This window comes from Thamnophis sirtalis, unplaced genomic scaffold (assembly GCF_051295495.1).
Source record: "Thamnophis sirtalis isolate CommonGarterSnake01/CBP01778 unplaced genomic scaffold, rThaSir2_p1.2 scaffold_10, whole genome shotgun sequence".
Taxonomy (NCBI): Eukaryota; Metazoa; Chordata; class Lepidosauria; order Squamata; family Natricidae; genus Thamnophis; species Thamnophis sirtalis.
In genome coordinates, this window is record NW_028261390.1 from 40,329,432 (window position 1) to 40,348,936 (window position 19,505).

Consider the following 19,505-nt stretch of genomic DNA (forward strand, 5'->3'; position numbering starts at 1 on the left):
TGTGTGTGTGCGTGCATGCAAGCACAGGCTGTGGATTTTTAAAAATGTCTGAGTGAAAACAGGAAGAGGGAAGAGGCAGAGGGGCTGGATGATACTATAGGAATACATGCTTCCAGCCCCTCTGCCTCTTTCCTCTTCCTGGATTCATTCAGACGTTTTTAAAACTCATAGCCTGTGCACACACAAGACGTTTTGAAAACTTACAGCCTGTACACATGTACACACTCTTCCACTCTTTTAAAAATGTCTGAGTGAATCCAGGAAGAGGTAGAGGGGCTGGAAGTGTGGTTGCTGTGCACAGGCTGCGAGTTTTAAAAATGTCTGAGTGAATCCAGGAAGAGGCAGAAGGGCTGGAGGAGTGTGCGCTGTGCATAGGCTGTGAGTTTTTAAAACTTCAAGTGAATCCAGGAAGAGTGAAGAGGCAGAGGGGCTGGAAGAGTATGCGTGTGTACAGGTTATGAGTTTTAAGAACATCTGAGTGAATCCAGAAAGAGGGAAGAGGCAGAGGGGCTGGAAGTGTGTTTGCTGTGCACAGACTGTGAGTTTTAAAAATGTCTGAGTGAATCCAGGAAGAAGCAGAGGGGCTGGAAGAGTGTGTGCTGTGCATAGGCTGTGAGTTTTTAAAACTTCAAGTGAATCCAGGAAGAGTGAAGAGGCAGAGGGGCTGGAAGTGTATGTGTAAGGTGGTCTGTAATGTTGAAGACCGGCAAGGACAGCGATATTTCCTCTGTAAGTAGCTGTTTTATTGTTTTGTGTACTTATTTTATTCTTTTTTAAGTAGCAAGTGCACAAAATAATAAATTTCCTTTTTTTATATATCTTCTTTTTGTTGGTCATTCTTTGGGGCAAAGAATTCAGTGACATCGACTTGGCCACTGCCACCCAGTCACATGACTGCTAAGCTACTCCCACGGTCACATGATCATCAAGCCACTCCTACCTGGTCACATGGCCACCAAGCCACTCCCACAAAGCAGGCCACACCTACAGAATAGGTTCTAAAAACTTTTGAAACCCACCACTGACCCACACCTACCCAATCAGATCTGTGTGACCCCAATGTGTATCTTCTCTGACCCATGTGACACCTACACACATCCTTCCACCCCATGTAAGGTGACCAGACGTCCCGCTTTTGGCGGGACACCCCCGCTTTTTAATGCATTTTCCCGCGTCCCGCACGCTTTTTTAAAAAGCACGCTTTTTTGGCGCTGGCAGCTCCCGCCCATCAGCTGCTAGCTTGCTGGGCTGGCTCATCGTTCTGTTCTATCTGCTACCTACAAATTTAAGCCAGCCCAGCCTGCCGCTCATTGATTTAATTGGCCAGGACTCCAGCCAATCAGTGAGCTGGCTGGGATGGAAAATTTTCCATCCCAACCAGCTCACTGATTGGCTGGACTCCTTAGCCTGAGGACGCCTGCGCAAGTCTCCATTTTCCTTTCGTCTTTTGGGGTTGCAGCTGCGCTTGTTGGTGAGTAATCTAATCTAATTCTAATCAGAGAATTTTCCGCTCGCCGCAGCAGGAGGAGAGGGTGGGGGCAGCGGCAGCCACCCGCAGAGAACTTCCTCTCACTTCTGGGGCTCCCGCCGCCCGGCAGAAGCCCGTGAAGCGCGTGGAAGTTCTGTGCGGGCGGCTGCCGCTGACCGTTCGTGCAGAGAATTAGCCTCGGCTGCTGAAGGGATCAGGCCGCCACTTTAACTTTCTCCTCCTCCTCCTCCCCTTCCGCCCTCAGCAAGAGAAACGGCAGCCCACCCGGGAAACGGACACTTTGGCAGGGCTTGCACAGCGCTGTGGAAGCCCTGTCAAAACGCACGTTTCCTGCCTCGGCTGCTGAAGGGATCGGGCCGCCACTTTAACTTTCTCCTCCTCCTCCTCCCGCCCTCAGCAAGAGAAACGGCAGCCCGCCCAGGAAACGGACACTTTGGCAGGGCTTGCACAGCGCTGTGCAAGCCCTGTCAAAATGCACGTTTCCCTCCTCGGCTGCTGAAGGGATCGGGCCGCCACTTTAACTTTCTCCTCCTCCTCCTCCCACCCTCAGCAAGAGAAATGGCAGCCCGCCCGGGAAACGGACACTTTGGCAGGGCTTGCACAGCGCTGTGCAAGCCCTGTCAAAACGCACGTTTCCCTCCTCGGCTGCTGAAGGGATCGGGCCACCACTTTAACTTTCTCCTCCTCCTCCTCCCGCCCTCAGCAAGAGAAACGGCAGCCCGCCCGGGAAACGGACACTTTGGCAGGACTTGCACAGCGCTGTGCAAGCCCTGTCAAAACGCACGTTTCCCTCCTCGGCTGCTGAAGGGATCGGGCCACCACTTTAACTTTCTCCTCCTCCTCCTCCCGCCCTCAGCAAGAGAAACGGCAGCCCGCCCAGGAAACGGACACTTTGGCAGGGCTTGCACAGCGCTGTGCAAGCCCTGTCAAAACGCACGTTTCCCTCCTCGGCTGCTGAAGGGATCGGGCCACCACTTTAACTTTCTCCTCCTCCTCCTCCCGCCCTCAGCAAGAGAAATGGCAGCCCGCCCGGGAAACGGACACTTTGGCAGGGCTTGCACAGCGCTGTGCAAGCCCTGTCAAAACGCACGTTTCCCTCCTCGGCTGCTGAAGGGATCGGGCCACCACTTTAACTTTCTCCTCCTCCTCCTCCCGCCCTCAGCAAGAGAAACGGCAGCCCGCCCGGGAAACGGACACTTTGGCAGGGCTTGCACAGCGCTGTGCAAGCCCTGTCAAAACGCACGTTTCCCTCCTCGGCTGCTGAAGGGATCGGGCCACCACTTTAACTTTCTCCTCCTCCTCCTCCCGCCCTCAGCAAGAGAAACGGCAGCCCGCCTGGGAAACAGACACTTTGGCAGGGCTTGCACAGCGCTGTGCAAGCCCTGTCAAAACGCACGTTTCTCTCCTCGGCTGCTGAAGGGATCGGGCTGCCACTTTAACTTTCTCCTCCTCCTCCTCCCCTTCCGCCCTCAGCAAGAGAAACGGCAGCCGGGCTTTTGCCACGCCCCCGCGCCGCCGCTTTTTCTTCTTCCCCGGCCTTCCCAGTTAGCTTGCTTGAAGCTCCGAGGAGGCGGGAGGAGGGTCGCAGGAGTGGAAGTGGGGGGAGGTCTCCCCGGCCGGGAACAGCTGAGAGGCTGCCGGCCCCTTTCGCAGGAAAGTTAACTTTTCTTGGCGAAATCCTGCCCCCCCCCCCGCGTGGTTGAGTGGTCGGCTGTCCTCTTCCCGTAAGCCGCCCGGAGTTACCTGTGTGTGAGGTGGGCTGCCCTATGCATTTGCGTGTGTGCGCTGGAGAGAGAGTGAAAAAGAGAGGGAGAAATAATTATATTAATTAGATAGATCAGTCTTTCTCCACCTTGGAGACTTGAAAGTGTGTGGACTTCAACTCCCAGAAAGGGAGTTGGGAGAAAGGGAGAAAGGAGGAGAGAATGAAAGGATGATGGAAAGAAGAAAGAGGTAAGGAGAGGAGGATGGAAAGGAGAGAAAGAGGGGGAGAGAGGGTAGAAAGGGGAAGAGGAAGAGCAGGAGTAGGAGAAAGGTAAGGGAAGAAGGAAGGGAAAGGAGAGCAGGAAGGAAGAAAGTAGAGAAGGGAGGAAGGGAGAAAAGAAAGGGAAAATAAGGTGGTGTTATAACAGGAGGAAGGGATGGTAAACCAAGCAACCCAAACTGTATATTATAACCTATTAAATGAAATAATAAATGTATAAGAATGATAAATGTTAAAACACTTGTAACCAAATGACATGCTATATGTGATGATGGGTTTTTTTCTTTTTGTTTTGTTTTTATTGTTGTGGGTATGTGTCGTCTATGTAACAAAAAAAATAAAAAAAGTTGATAGGCAAGAGGAAGGAGGAAGGAAGGAAAAAAGAAAAAGAGGGAGAGAGGAAAGAAGAAAAGATGGAACTAGAAAGCAAAGAAGGGAGGGAGGGAGGGAGGGAGGGAGGAAAGGGGAAGACAAGGAAAGAGTAGAAAGACAGAGAAGGTGAAGGTAGATAGGCAGAAGGAAGGAAGAAGGAAGAAATAGGAAAGGAGGGAAGAAGGAAGGAACAGAAGCGAAGAAATGGAAAGAGCAGAAAGACAGAGAAGGTAGATAGGCAAAAGAAATGAAGCTGGAAGAATGGAAGGAGGAAGGAAGAGAAAAAAAGAGGAAGGGAGTGAGTGAGGAAAGAAGAGAGGATGGAAGGAGAAAGGAAGGAAGAGAGGGAAAGAGCAGAAGACAGATAAGGTGAAGGTAGATAAGCAAGAGGAATGAAGGAAGAAGTGAGGAGTCTCGAGGAGGGGGAAAACATTTAGTGACCAAAGTTACAATGGCATTGAAAAAAGTGACTGATGACCATTTTTCACACTTAGCGACCGTTGCAACATCCTCATGGTCACGTGATCAAAATTTTGTTTGGCAACAGATTCGTATTTATGCTGGTTTCAGTGTCCTGGGGTGAACTTTTGACAAAAAATTTTTTTTTTAATCAAGCCCCCCCCCCCCCCCGGTCAAGGGCGTCCCTCTTTTCCAATCTGAAAATCTGGTCACCTTAACCCCATGCCCCCTCACCACATCATCCCAGATCTGCACAGCATTCCTTGATCACTCCCAAGCAACTACATGCATCCTTCCCATAACATCAAAGAACCAGACAGAAAAAAATAAGAATCAGTTATTAATTTAGGCCACAACCTGTGTCTTTACAAAAATATTTCAAGAAATAAATTGATTAATTTGTGCAAATTATCTATTGAGTGTGCTGACAGTGGTATTTTTTGAAAACATTGGATTAGAGTCAAATGTGTCCAGCAGTGTTTTTCTATCCCAGGTGCCTTTTGCCAGAGACATTGTCTTTAAATTAAAATCATTTTCATATTGCTTTTGTTCATCTGTATGGCTAATATAAGGTGACCAGATTTTCAGATTGGTAAAGAGGGACATCTTTGACTGGGCCCGGGGGGGGGGGGGGGCTTGATTAAAAATTTTATACAGAGCAACAAAAATTTTCATACAACGCAAAAATAGTATTGTAATGTTTTTTTTATTTCAACATAACTACAATTTACAAATATAAATTGTAACTGTTGCCAAACATCAAAATTTTGATCACGTGACCATGACCACGGTCGCTAAGTGTGAAAATGGTCGCTAAGTGTGAAAAATGGTCATCAGTCACTTTTTTCAATGCCATTGTAACTTTGGTCACTATACCACCTTTCTTGCTACAGTTCTTAAGTGAATCCTAAGTGAAGATGTTATATCTTAAGTGAATCTCAAGTCTTAAGTGAAGATGTTATACAGTAGAACCTCTGGTCACGAACGCTTCTGACCAAAATATTCACATTCTCCCCCCCCCCCCCCGCTGCTGATTTCCCCTTCTGCACCATTTTTTTTGTAAGCACCAAATTTCCAAAATTAGGTTTGATTCATGACCAAATCAGTTTGCGACCAAAGTTATGGAACGAATGATGGTTGTGACCAGAGGTTCTACTGTATTCAGGCTTTTACATACTCTATATCACCTCAAAATGTTGCACAGCCTTCATAAGTTTCTAATACAGATAAAATTAAATACAACATCAAAACCATAAAAAAGTAAAATTAACCTGGCTGGAAAATCCTATGCCTGTCTTGCTATTATTACTGACACACTTGCTGCAGTATTTGATGGCTAAAAGAAAAAAAAATGGTTAAAGTGTGTATTATGTTCACTCCCATGTCTTGTCTGCTGCGTTGATTTTGAATTCATTAAAAGAGCTTATTTTACATCAAATCCCTCTCATATTCTTCTCCTATATTCAATAAACCCTAAGAGACAGTATACTATACTGTATACTGTACATCCCTGCTGCCCCAGGCATAATCTCACAAGTGATCCACATTCCTTTCCTTCACATACTGATGGGGATGCATTTTCCAAAACTGGCATTTGTGTTTTGTTGTACTAATCTAATGAATTAGATATACTGGGGGCGGGAGACAGAGGTCAGCAAATAGTAAAAAAACAAAAAAAAAAACTAAGTGGGATCAGTGGGTCCTGTTTAACTAGGTCACATAAACATGGTAAATGCATTATTTATATCTGCAGGATGCTTGGAAAACAGGGTTAATAGCGATGAATTATTAAGTTGATGATGCCTATGAATATCCCTTGTTTTGGTAACTGTTACTTGCTTTTAATTTACTTGACAATATTTAACTGAGCTAAATCATTGTAAAAGGAAATTCTACAGTTCCTAAAAGCAAAGTTCCTAAATCAGATTTTGAAATTCCCTGGGCCTCGGGAAACCTTTCGCAACAGGCAGCAAACAACTAAATACTTTTACTCCTCGGAGTGTTCGCAATTTCACTCCTTCCAATTTCTCAGCCCGGGAGGCTCGCTGGGCTCTGCCTACCCCAGGCCCCCATTGGTCCAGCGGGCCGAAGAACGCGAGAGGGGTGTGGTTGAGAGGGAAAAGCGCGTGAAGAAGGACTTTCTAGACTAGTTTGCAGACCGAGTGTCCTTCGGCCTGTTTGTTATTGCAACAAACGCTGGATGTCCCCGGGGCGCACTGCCGCTGGAGTTTACCTTCTTGGCAATCGGCCTGTCTTCTGCCCTCCCACATTCTCCACCTAGGCAACCCTGATCAATCCCCCCCTCCCCGTCTGCTGCAACGATTGATCACTTCTCGAAAGGCTGCCCTATTTTGGCAAGCGCGGTTTCTGTGCTAGGTGGATTTTAGCTTTCCCTGCTTTGCATCACAGCCCTAGTGTGACACAGCTCAGTGATGAGCAGCCGGGGACAATTATCGGATGGGGGAGTGGCTGGAGCGAGCGAGCGAGCGTGCTCCATCCCGGTGGGTGCATGAGCGGAGCACTTTTCCAGCACTCCTGTGCCTGGAGAGCTCCGTCTGTATATGTATCCACCGCTTGCGCTCCCTTGCTCCGCCCCTTCCCTATCTAGGGGCTCCTCCAGCAGAAGTAGCAGAGTCGCATCGAGCGCCGCTCTGCCTTCCTCCGCGCTTCGGAGGAGAAGCTTTCAGTCGCCAACAGCTGCAAGGGATTCACTTGGACCAGGCGATCCCACCACCATCCGCTCACGGCTCTTCCCGCCCGGATGCCCAAAGCCTCCCAGCCCGCCCGGGGCGAGTCAGCTGCAGTGCAGCGGGCAGCGATCCCACCACCATCCGCCCGCTCACTCGCTACGCTACCCCGCCCGTCACTTAGTCTGAGTTCGGAGAAGCGGTGGCCCCAGGTGGCTCTTTTCATGGAGGCTTTCCCACGGCTTGTCTGGAAGTGGGGCTGGAAAGGCGAGCACGCTCCCCCGCCCATCCACCCGCTCACTCGCTACGCTACCCCGCCCATGCGAGCGGCAGTGGATGGGCGGGGGAGCGAGCGATCGAAGAAGGTGCCAAAATTAAGTGGGATCTTTTGGGAACGGCCCGGGATGTGGGAAAAATTATGAGAAGGCGTGCTGTCCCGCCAAATGCGGGACGTCTGGTCACCTTACATTAATAGCAATCTTTTGCTTTCTTTGAGTATTTTTTCTTTGTTTGCTTATATTTCAATCCACTTTATTTATATTTATATTTCCTCTCTTGCTCAGACATTGTGAGCAAGAGAAAAAAATGCTACTTACAGTTCTTCGCCTGCTCCTGAAATCAGTGCCCGTTATACTATGCTTCCTGTTTCTCCCAAACGTCATATGTACAAGAAGATACCATGGCATTTAGTTAAGGTGACCAGATTTTCAGATTGGTAAAGAGGGACACCTTTGACCAGGAGGGGGGGGACTTGATTAAAAATTTTATACAGAGCAACAAAAATTTTCATACAACGCAAAAATAGTATTGTAATATTTTTTTATTTCAACATAACTACAATTTACAAATATAAATTGTAACCCTTTGCCAAACATCAAAATTTTGATCGCGTGACCATGAGGATGCTGCAATGGTCGCTAAGTGTGAAAATGGTCGCTAAGTGTGAACAATTGTCATCAGTCACTTTTTTCAATGCCATTGTAACTTTGGTCACTATACCACCTTTCTTGCCACAGTTCTTAAGTGAATAACTGCAGCTGATAAGTTAGTAGCATAAGTGAATCTGGTTTCCCCATTTGACTTTGTCAAAAGGTGATTATATGACCCCAGGACACTGAAACCATCATAAATACAAATCTGTTGCCAAACATCAAAATTTTGATCGCGTGACCATGAGGATGCTGCAACGGTCGCTAAGTGTGCAAATGGTCGCTAAGTGTGAAAAATGGTCATCATTCACTTTTTTCAATGCCATTGTAACTTTGGTCACTAAATGAACTGTTTGAAAGCTAAGGCTAGCTTGCATTATAATGCCTTATGCTAGCTTACATTTTCAAGAGAGAGAAGCTAAATTCCTTATTAGAATTGAAATAGAAATGAGTAGAGTAGAGTAGAGTAGAGTAGAGTAGAGTAGAGTAGAGTAGAGTAGAGTAGAGTAGAGTAGAGTAGAATAGTTTATTAGCCAAGTATGATTGGACACACAAGGAATTTGTCTTTGGTGCATAGGCTCTCAATGTACATAAAAGAAAAGAAAAGAAAAGAAAAAATACATTCATCAAGAATTATAAGCTACAACACTTAGTGATAGTCATAGGTTACTAATAAGCAATCAAATTATACTAGGAAACAAATTATTGGATTTTTAAATTATTGGATTTTTTTTTCAAAGCAACTCAGTATATGCTTCCTGATTATTAAAAGTGCGAATTCAGTGTCAATGACTCCTGACTATTTAAAATATAGTCTAAGACAATTTAAAAAAAGAATCCACACAGAATAAAACTATTTGAAAAAATCCTATGCACAATAAATAAAATATTATTTTAAAATACATTTAAAAAATAAAAGAAAAAAACCCCGGCTCACTTACCAGCAGGCAGGCACTCCAAGTCAATCCAGAATGATATAGATGTTATTATCTGCGGACCACCAAAATTTTCTCACAGACCACCAGTGGTCCACCAAGCAGAATCTGCAGAGGGGAAGCAGGGAGACGGTTCCTAAATAGAACGCCCCCTTTAAAAAAAGTAAGTTTTTTTTAAATGACTCAGTGCAGCCAAGTTCATTATATGGCATCATGCAAGCCTTGTGACATCTTATTATGCCATCATCGCTAAATCTCTTTAGAAAGTCTACATGAATAGAGTTTGTAAATCCTTTCCCATGACTCCTGACACTGGCAGGTAGACTGCCCTTGCCCACAGAAGCTCAAGAGGAGAAAATTGGATAAAGCACACCTTAGTCATGCTGGATGAAAATTTAAATTTCTAACTTGCCTCTTCTTTGGGGGGGAGGGGGGGTGTCAAGGCTGCCCAGGAAGACCAGCAGAATAATAATTTTTAAAAAAAGAGACAGACTTAATACGATAAATAGAGAAATGTGTAGAGAAATGTAAAGAATGAAGAGGGATGGATGAGTTTTTAAGAGTCTGGGGCTGCAAAACGGGGGTTATTAATCTGTGTGTGTGTGTGCGTGCAGCCTTCATTCCTGCTCACTTCACACTGGATGCACAAAAAGAGCAGTCAAAATGTATATGTGTGTGTGTGTGTGTGTTCGATTTTTACCAGCAACAAAAGGGGAATTGCTAGTAGAGTCTTTTATTTGCAGCTGTTAAGTGAGAGATCACAAGGTAGGAAAGGGATAGATTAAAAAAATAAGAGTGGATCATACGCCCCCACCCACTCACTCCCAACCCCATGCGACAGAAGGAACCGAGAGAAGAGCAGCAGAGAGAAGGAAATCTCCTCGATCCCCCCCGCCTCTTCCAAATTATACACACAGACACTGCCCTCCCCATCGCGCAGCCCCAATTCCAGCCACACCAATTCAAGCTCCCAGATCTCTCTCTCTTTTTTTCTCCACTCATCCCCCACCCTCAACCAAACAAACGAACAAAGAAAATACAAGAAAAGCAACTTTTTAAAAAATAAATAAATAAATAAATAAAATCCAAGGCATGGGAGGAAAATCCCTCTTTCCCCTAATTCCCACTCCCCTCCCCCATCCCGCCTCCCGATCCATTTGGGGTGGATTTCTTTATTTGCAATAAATCCTGGGTCCCCCCCCCCTTTGTTTTAAAGGAAGGAAAATGACAGATCTTCTCCCCCCTCCCGCCCCCCCCCTCACCAAAGGAGACCGGAGAAAAGCAACCAGATCGAAAGAAAGGGAGATATGATCGGAAGAGCAGGAGGGGAGGGAGGCCTGTGAGCAAGCTGAGCAGAGGGAGGGAAACCACTGCCCTCTATAGGCCACATCGGGAATGACACTTCAGAGAAATAAAAAAAAATTAACGGCATCCTTTTTAAATCAGGACTTTTTGAACATGCAGCAGGACATGGGACAAATTTTGAAAAATCGTCTGGTCACCTTACATTTAGTTTATGAGAGAACATGTTACATAGGAAAGCCTAAATCCATAATAAGTCTCTCTAACTACAATTAACTGCAGGTGCATATTTTCTTTAGAGAAAGAAGGTGGCCTAGTCGTTGTGACAAATCCTATTTGCTCACATGGATGACTCTGGGTCAGTAGCATGCTGCCAAATTCTGTTTAGCAGAATTTTATCCTGCTCTGCTTAAGATTTACCATTAAGGGACACTGCTGTGGTATCCTTTACCGGACTATTCCGTACTTAACATCTCTTTGCTCTGTCTCCCAAGGTCTTTCCCACATACCCTTACAACACTGTAATCATCTATATGCACCTGGTATCTGGCCCTTAAGCATTTATCTATTTATATCCAATAATTATATGTTAAGATTCATTTAAAATTTAAGATTTGACCATTGAAATGAAGCCTTTTTTGTATTCAATGCTTGATTTGTAGCTGCTTGCGCTTCACTCAATACACCAGAACAAGTGTTACACAATGCATTATTTATCTTGATTATGGCCAGATATTGCTTAATATATTAATTTGCTTTATGGCAGCCAGCATTCTTCTAACCATCTGTAGATAGAAATATTAAATATTATTCACCCTGAGAAGAAATGTTGTGCATTAAAATCAACTGCATAATATTCATTTGTAATTACCTTTGTTAATTTATCAACGCCGTTGTATCTCTGCTATTCTGAATCTCTCATTAACTTAATGTCTGACTTTCCAATTACGCTGTGATTAAGCTTTCTGAAAGTTTATTTGGGCTTAGCTGTTTGCAGTGGGGGAAATCATTACTAATTATGTACTGTGCTGGTTCCACATTTGCCCATCATGACTCTGAATTTCATTTGTCACTGGCAATAAATATGAGTGCAATTTTCTTAATTTAGAAGGGGAGAAGAGACTTCATGAACAACAGTTTGGTTTCTATAGAATCTCATTTTCAAATCCAGTTTTATCCAGCTATCACATGTCTTGATTCAGAAAATAGGATTCCCACTGAGATATAAATCTCAACAGAAAGTATATAGATGCGTGTGAAAAATTGCTCAATAGAAATTGGGCAATTGAATCCTCCAGACTCCATTATTTATTCCAACTCCAATTTGTCCTATTCAGGAACGTCTTTGTAGCAGTCTCTCTGAACAACAAACAAATCAATTCAGGTGCACACGTATCAGAGGTGGGTTCCGGATCCCGTTGCAACTGGTACGGTTGCAACAGGGCCCAGCGTCCTCCACAAGAATGTACAAAGTGCATGCACACATATGCGCAGCACGTGCATGTGTCCTACCCTCCAGTGATGCCTCCGTGATGCTCCAGCTGCTGTATGCACTGTGTGCTGAAGCGCCAAAGAGTTTAAAGACAGGCGGGCAGGTTGGCCCTCCGGAGCACCGTACCAGAACGGTACCCGATGCTCCAGGCAGGCACCGGTATGCCCGTATCAGGGCGTATTGCCTGCAACCCACCACAGACACATATCAATGGATATTTCCTAAACTTTCTTTGCATATAATGTTTGTCAGTTCAGTAACAGAGAATAGATTCTAAACAGCTTAGTTATTTGCTATTTTATTTCAGGGCATGGAATATTTAATCAAATATGAGAAAGTTTATGGCTGGTCCTTATTTTGATAAAAAGGACACTATCCAGATAACCACTATGCAAATTAACTTCACAGAAATGTGTGCAAAGTCTAACTGCACTGTTGGGAAAGAGATGAAAGAAACGCTGTTTCATTGTTTATTGAACATGCTGATTTTTCAAATTACCCATTCCTCTAAATGATTGCAGTAATAATATGATTGATTATGTTCTGTCAAACTGGTGTTGACCTACAGAGAATTTTCTCCAGGACACTCTATACCAACATGGTCCTTCAGATCTTCCAGTGATACACTCATTGTAGCTATAACTGAGTCCATCTAGGTTGCTGTTAGTTGTCTCTTTTCATTTTTATTCCACTTTTGCCAAATATTGTTTTCTCCAGAAAGCTAAGTATGTGCATCATGTATCCAAATTATAATAATAATGGTGTCTCAAATAATAACTATTAATTCAGTCTAAGTTCTGTTGGTTCATTTTATTGGCTAGATGGGTATTCTTAGGAGTCTTCTTCAACCCATAGTTCAAAAGTGTTAATACTTTTTGTATCCTGCATCTTCAGAGTCCAACTTTTATCTTCTACTGTTTCTCCGAAAATAAGATAGGGTCTTATTTTATTTTGACCCCCAAAATAAACGCTTGGCCTTATTTTTGGGAGGTCATATTCTTTTTGAGGTGCAGGAGATGGTGAGCGTGGTCACCTCAGGGCTGCTGCTGTGTTGTAATATTTTGGGGAGGGCTTATTTTCAGGGGAGGGCTTATTTAGTGCATGTGCTCAAAAGCCCAATTGAGCTTATTATCCGGGGAGGTCTTATTTTCAGGGAAACAGGGTAGAACATCCATTGCCTATACAATTCTATTCTTTGTAAGTATATATGCACAATATGATATTTTCTAAAGCATTCATTACTATTCTACCAAATGCTAGTCTGGGGCATGTTTCTGGACTGATGGTTTTGTTACTGTTGATAGTAAAAGGCAGAAAGTATCCACATCTTCAATATCTTCATTGTCAGTTCTAAAGCTGGTTATTATTTTTGCTATCATCAGATTGGTTTTCTTTATATTTAATCTTAGGGCCATTTTTCAATGAGTTCATCAATTGTTATTACTAGAGTTTCCAGATCATTTGCATTTTTAGCTATCAGAGTATGTAATCAGTATAGCCCAAATTATTAACATTACTTCCTCAAATTTTAAATTCACATTCATCTTTTTCTAATCCAATTTCACTTTATATTCAGCATATAAATGTACTGAAATGCTTAAATAAATAAGGGCAAAGTATACAGCCTTTCATCCCATTATTAAGCCACTGCCAGTTAGTTCCATGATTTTGTTCAGACTGTGGCTTCCTGATTGTGTAAATGTTTGGATGATGAGAATGAGATATTCTGAGATTCTAATTTTCCTAAAGACATTCCAGAGCTTGATGTGGTCAATACATCTCTTTGGCATCTTGGAGTTTCATTCTCTTTGGCATCTCAGTGGCTCCGGGAAAACTTCTGGGACTTATGGTAACAAGTTAATATTATGGAAACTAGTTGGTTTTCTTCTTCCATTTTAACTTGATTTGGAATTTGTTCATGAGTAGTTCATGACCCATACACAATGAATTACTGGTTATATCTTTACTATTATATCTGTGCCTTTTCACCTTCTGGTTTTAATGTAATCAATTTGATTTCTGGGTAATGTTGGATAATCTTCATATTAAAAGTCATAATTCAATCTAACTGATATTATTTGATCACTGACGAGGTTGAAATTTTTCAGGTTCAGGCTTATTATACAGTATAACAATTTCATGCTACTACTTTGTCTTTGAGGTTTCAGGTGTTCTTTTTCTTCATATCTCAAAGATACTTTTTCAAAAGACAACTGAACTGTTTTTTCCTTGAGAAAGAAGTTATCATCCAAGAAACTTCATCAGTTGTAATGGGAGGGGTCTCAACTATCAGTACCTAGCCTTCCATCCTCCCAACCATTACAACTGATGATGTTTCTTGGATGAGAAACAGAACATTTTGTTCTTCTTCCTCAAAGATTAAACAGTCCAGTTGCCTTTTGAAAAAGCACATTGAGACAACTATGACCTGGATGACTGAGAATCTCCATAGACTTTTTCTTCATACTGTAGCTACAACAGCAACTAAAGATCTCTTTAATTTAAATACCATTAATACAATGAAGGATTCTCAGCAGCATGTTGACTGTTCATAATCCTGCACTACATAGTCAATTATTTTATCTTGGATATACATGGTGTTATCTTGATAAAATACAGGAGTGGTTAAACATTGCCTTCTCCATGCAGCATAAAACAATTTCTAGTTATCACTAAAGTGACCATCTGCTTCCAGCATCTTCTTATTTTGTTGCTAAGGTCATCAGGACTAATGCAGAAGTGGGACTGCAATAGGACTACCTTTGAAATCCATTTGAAAGCTTCAACTGGTGCAAAGTGCAGCTATTCTACTATCCAGAGGAGTCTTTGGGGTCCATAGAATGGCCCATATTACATTACAGCTCTGCAAACTTCACTGGCTATTGGTCTATTCTCAAGTGCAGTTCAATGTGTTGATTATGACCTTTAAAGCCCTTAATGGCATAGGTCCAGGCTACCTGATGAACTGGTTTGTCCATCCTATTTTTGCCAGCAAAGAAGTCCTACTTCAGATCCCATCAGTCAAAGAAGTCCAACTATTGACATCCAGAAGAAGAGCTTTCTCTGCTGCAGCACTCATCCTTTGGAACACGTTACCTTCTAAGGTAAGATATGCCCCTATCTGACTATTCCTACACAAGAACCTAAAACCCTGGCTCTGCTGGTTGGCCTTAGGACCAAATGGGGGAGTTTCATGCTGGTGGTGGCTTCTGGATTGATGGCCAATCCCCTCCCCTCCTCTTTGTGCTCTGCTCTTCACCTGTCCATCTTTTTGGTTATCAAGCTGATGTATTCTCAATGTGTTCTTTTTCATTATTTTATTGTTCTATTATTTTACTTGTTCTGTTCTGTTTATACTCTTTCATTTTCTTCCTTGTTTCTTGTTGTAAGCTGTCTAGAGTAGCCCCATGGCAAGTTAGGTGGCAAATAAATTTAACAAATAAATGAACAAACATCATTGTCTTATTTATTTATTGCATTTTATTATTTTTTGCAAATAGTTCAAGATGGCAAAAATGTTTAATACTCTTTTCTTCCCCTATTTTCCCCATAACAAACCTGAGAGATGAATTGGGCTGAGAGAGGGTGACTGGCTCAAAGTTACCTAGCCATGTTTCATGCCTAAAGTGGGCCTAGAACTCAGAGTTTCCTGGTTTGTAACTAGATGCCTTCACCACTAGACATAACAGTGTTCTTTGTTCATTCCGCCTGCCTCAAAGAGGTAGCATTGAGGACAGAGAAAAAATAACAGTAATATCATCTGTAATAACATCAGGACTACAGGTAGTCCTCGACTTAGAATAGTTCATTTAGTGACTGTTCAAAGTTACAAAGGCACTGAAAACTTTCACATTTATGATCTTTGCAGCATTCCCATGATTTGTGATCAAAATTCAGATGCTTGACAACTAGTTCATATTGATGACTGTTGCTGTGTCCCAATATCATATGATCGCCTTTTGCGACCTTCTGAAAAGCAAAGTCAGTGGGGGAGTCAGATTCACCTAACAGCCAGGTTGCTAACTTATCAACGGCAGTGATTCACTTAGCAATTGTGGCAAGAAAAGTCGTAAAAATGGGAAAAAACCTACTTAACAAATGTCTCATTTAACAATGGATATTTTGGGCTCAACTGTGGGCATAAGTCGAGGACTTTCCATATTATTAAGTTTGAAACTGGAAGTTAAAGTTCACATGCAGCAGAAGTACTGGATGATGCTCTATAATTAAGTTGGGTAATGTCACAAATTGTATTATCTTGGTCTTGCATTGCCTTACGAATATTGCACTTTATTATCCGCTGCACTGAAGTCCTTTTACATCAGTTTCTCAGAGTGGACTTATAAACACAATCATTTCATACCAGATTTATCAAATATTCTCGAGGGGTTCAAATTACTTTCATCAGTCAGAAGAAGTCTTTTTTAGAAGCTGCATCAGATTACAAATGATCAAAACAGGAGGGAGGCGTACTTGTTAACTAATCATGCATCTCTCTAGTACTTGAGTCAAACATAACATAGAGGTTGGGAGTATACCTATTCATTCTATGGCTTTGTTTTCCCTCTCCCCCTCATATAATTGTTATGCCACCTCAACTCTCCCTGGAAGGACTGCTGCATGGATTCTTTGTTCATCAAGTTGAATTTTGTATGCGGACTAAAATAATGTTGTTTGGCCAGAATTGTGTCCATTGGTGTAACACCCATGGAGAAATCAGTCTTATACTTTTTTCCCCCAAAAATCAAAGTAAGGTATTGTTTATTAATATATTATATATTCATGTAATCATGTACATATGTATTCAGATTTGAGATCCAGTGAATTATTATTTATTTGGATTTATATTTTTCCATATAAATGCAGAAATGAAGATATTTCTGTCCATATTGTAAATTTCAAATAATATGAAATCAGCTATTCTGCCAAAATATAAAACTATCATTGCTACTGCAACCAGAAAGAGAACAAAAAGAAGGTTTGATCTTCAAATTTAATCTTGGTCAGATTTATTAAATGATCTAATTTAATAACTTGGTCAGTTAATAACTGATGGATTTCATAAATAATCAGAACCCATTGTTGGGTCTGATTATTCAACTGTTATTTCCCCTCTCCTAACTGAATTTATTTAAAACATTAAACTATTACTGCATGAGTGACAGCAAACAGAGATAAAAATATTAATATAGTCAGGAACAACAATATTCAGCAAAAATAAAATCAGTTAAACACCTTTTCTTCCTTTAAACTTTTGTGTTAGATTTTTATTTATGGATTGTAATTCTTTGGGTTGTACTTTGGCTGAAAAATGGGAAAAATATTTTCCTTAATATAAAGTAACTGCTCCCGGCTAAAAATTAGCAGATTCGTAGAACAATTATTAATAGCATTTAATGTTTCCATTTCCCTTGGGCTTCAATAAACTGAAAAGATGAAACACCAGCACCAATAAGTACATAACCTGCTGCTTCAAAGATTTGGTCCTGTATTTCTATTTACATGGACACGAAACACCCACTTTTCACTAAAGGCTCAGATGATATCTCTGGCTATCACTTCTCCTACTCAGAGATGCAAAAGCACCTTCCAGGAGCTCTAAAATTGAGGTCAAGGCACTGACATAACTCTTTTATAAAGCACAGCTAATCCGATGTTTCAGTTTTGCTAAATATAAAATCGTTCAATCCAAATTGAACCAAGTTGTGTAGGAGAATCCTCTTTCACAAATTTCTCCAAGAAGTTTCTTTCTTTGAGAGTACACAATTCCAGTAAAGCATAAATTGATTATTACAATTACTGGAAACAGCAGAAGCAAATGTAAAAGTGGGTCGGAATATAATCCCTCTCTTTTTTTTTTTAATAGCCTGTGTGCACCATTAATAGTGTGCATGTGTGAACAAATGAACTAGCAATCTTGGGCTTCCAGAGCTACCTTATGTTTAAAAAGCATAGTAGACCCATTTATTTAAAATTATGCAAATTAGAATGATTGGATATAGCAGCAGTTATTTGATGGACTATTGCAGCAGAGTATGTTTTAGTGAGGTTATGGTAGTGAAATAATGTGGGATGAACTACAAAGACAATAAACAAAGGCTGAGTTGTTTGAATTGATTATTTTTAAATGTGTTGTTTAAATGTTATCTCCTAGCAACGGTGCTAGGTAAACAGGAAAAGAGCTTCCAAAATCTGTTTTCATTCCCTAGTATCTTTTTTCAAAAACCTGTTTTCATTCCCTAGTTTTACCAAAGTTTTGTGTATCCATGTTTTATAGATGAGCTATTTTATTTTCTATAGGTAGATAATTAAAGGAAGGAATATTTGCTTTTGCTAATCATCATCATATTTTTATTTGCAGATGCATAGTGCATTCCTAATGTGGTATTCCACACAGACCTGGTGCTGAATTTACAGATCAGAAGCGCTTTGGGCAAGCACTTTTCATTTATTGATTTAAAGTAAATTTTGTGCCATGAAGTCCCAATTGTAACTCTGGTCACCAGGTTGACCTTCCTGGGAACAAGACAACATTCTGACATTCTTTAAAAAAAAATAGTCCTCAAGTATTAAGAGAAAGTCTTAATGGCATATCTTAAGCAACAGATTCTTGAAAGTGTCAAGCTGGACTTAAAAGGATTTTTGTAAGGGTTGAACTGATAAAACTATGAACTATTTAAACCAGCAATGTACCTTTAGTAACTTAAGCATTATTGGACTTTCTAACACAATTTTAAATCTCACTATCTTTTTTTAATATAATTTTACTGAGAGTTTTAAAAATAAGAGTAAAAAATTAATACAATTAAATGGAATAAAAAAGAAAATGAGGAAAGGCTAAAAGAAAAGGTTGAAATGAAAAAAGAATAAAAGGAAAGAAACATACAAGAATATAGAAAAGATTTTTTTTAAGAAATGGATTCTGATCTTCTTTACAGCAGTTATAAATACTGTTGTAGATTTACTTCCTTCTCTAAAGTTATACTGTGATTCTCTTCTCTGTATAATATCCTATCTATTCCAAACAATCCTTTGAATCAATGCATGAATTTGTAGCCAAAATCTTCTAGTTTTTTTGCAGATGCACCAAGCGTTTTGCCCACTGTTTCTTTTCTATAAAATGTTTATTGAAATCAATAAAGATATTTCTAGGTGCAGCCTGAGTTTATATTGCTTCCATATTCTTAATATGGCATCTGTAACATGAAAAATTTTAAAAACCATATTTTAAACTTTAGCTCTCTTTTTATGAACCTGTAATTTCTTTAACTTTATTGTGCTAGAAAAAACCATATTAGCCGAACCTCAGATTATGCTCCTCTATTTCTAACAAACAATTAAAAGTTATATAGTACAATCACAAGGAAAGCTCAGTCTTTCCAGAAGCCATCAATTTCAGGGCCAGCCTGATCTCAAGGAAAATGATGTTCCATAGGCAAGTGCAGCAAACCAAAAGGGTGTTCCTCACCAGATGATACTTGGTGGACAGAACTTGCAAGAAGCCTTCTTCTGCTGGACTTAATGAGATGAGTAGATGTCACAAAGAAGAGACAGTTCTCAAATAAGCTGTTCACATGCTATGCAGGGCTTCGTAGGTTATCCCCAATGCCTTGAATTAGACCTGTAACCAATGCAGCTCACAGAGCAGAGGTGTAGTATGCACAGAACTAAGTATGAGCATAACTGTCTGTACTGCTTCATTTGCACCTACTGAAGCTTCTGAATACTATTCAAAAGCAGCCACATAAGAGCACATTGCAGTGATCTATATAGGAAGTATAGATTACATCAGCAACGAGTGAGTGTAGAGCTTCCTGATCCACAATTCCTGGTGCGCAACTCAAAGCTGTACAAAA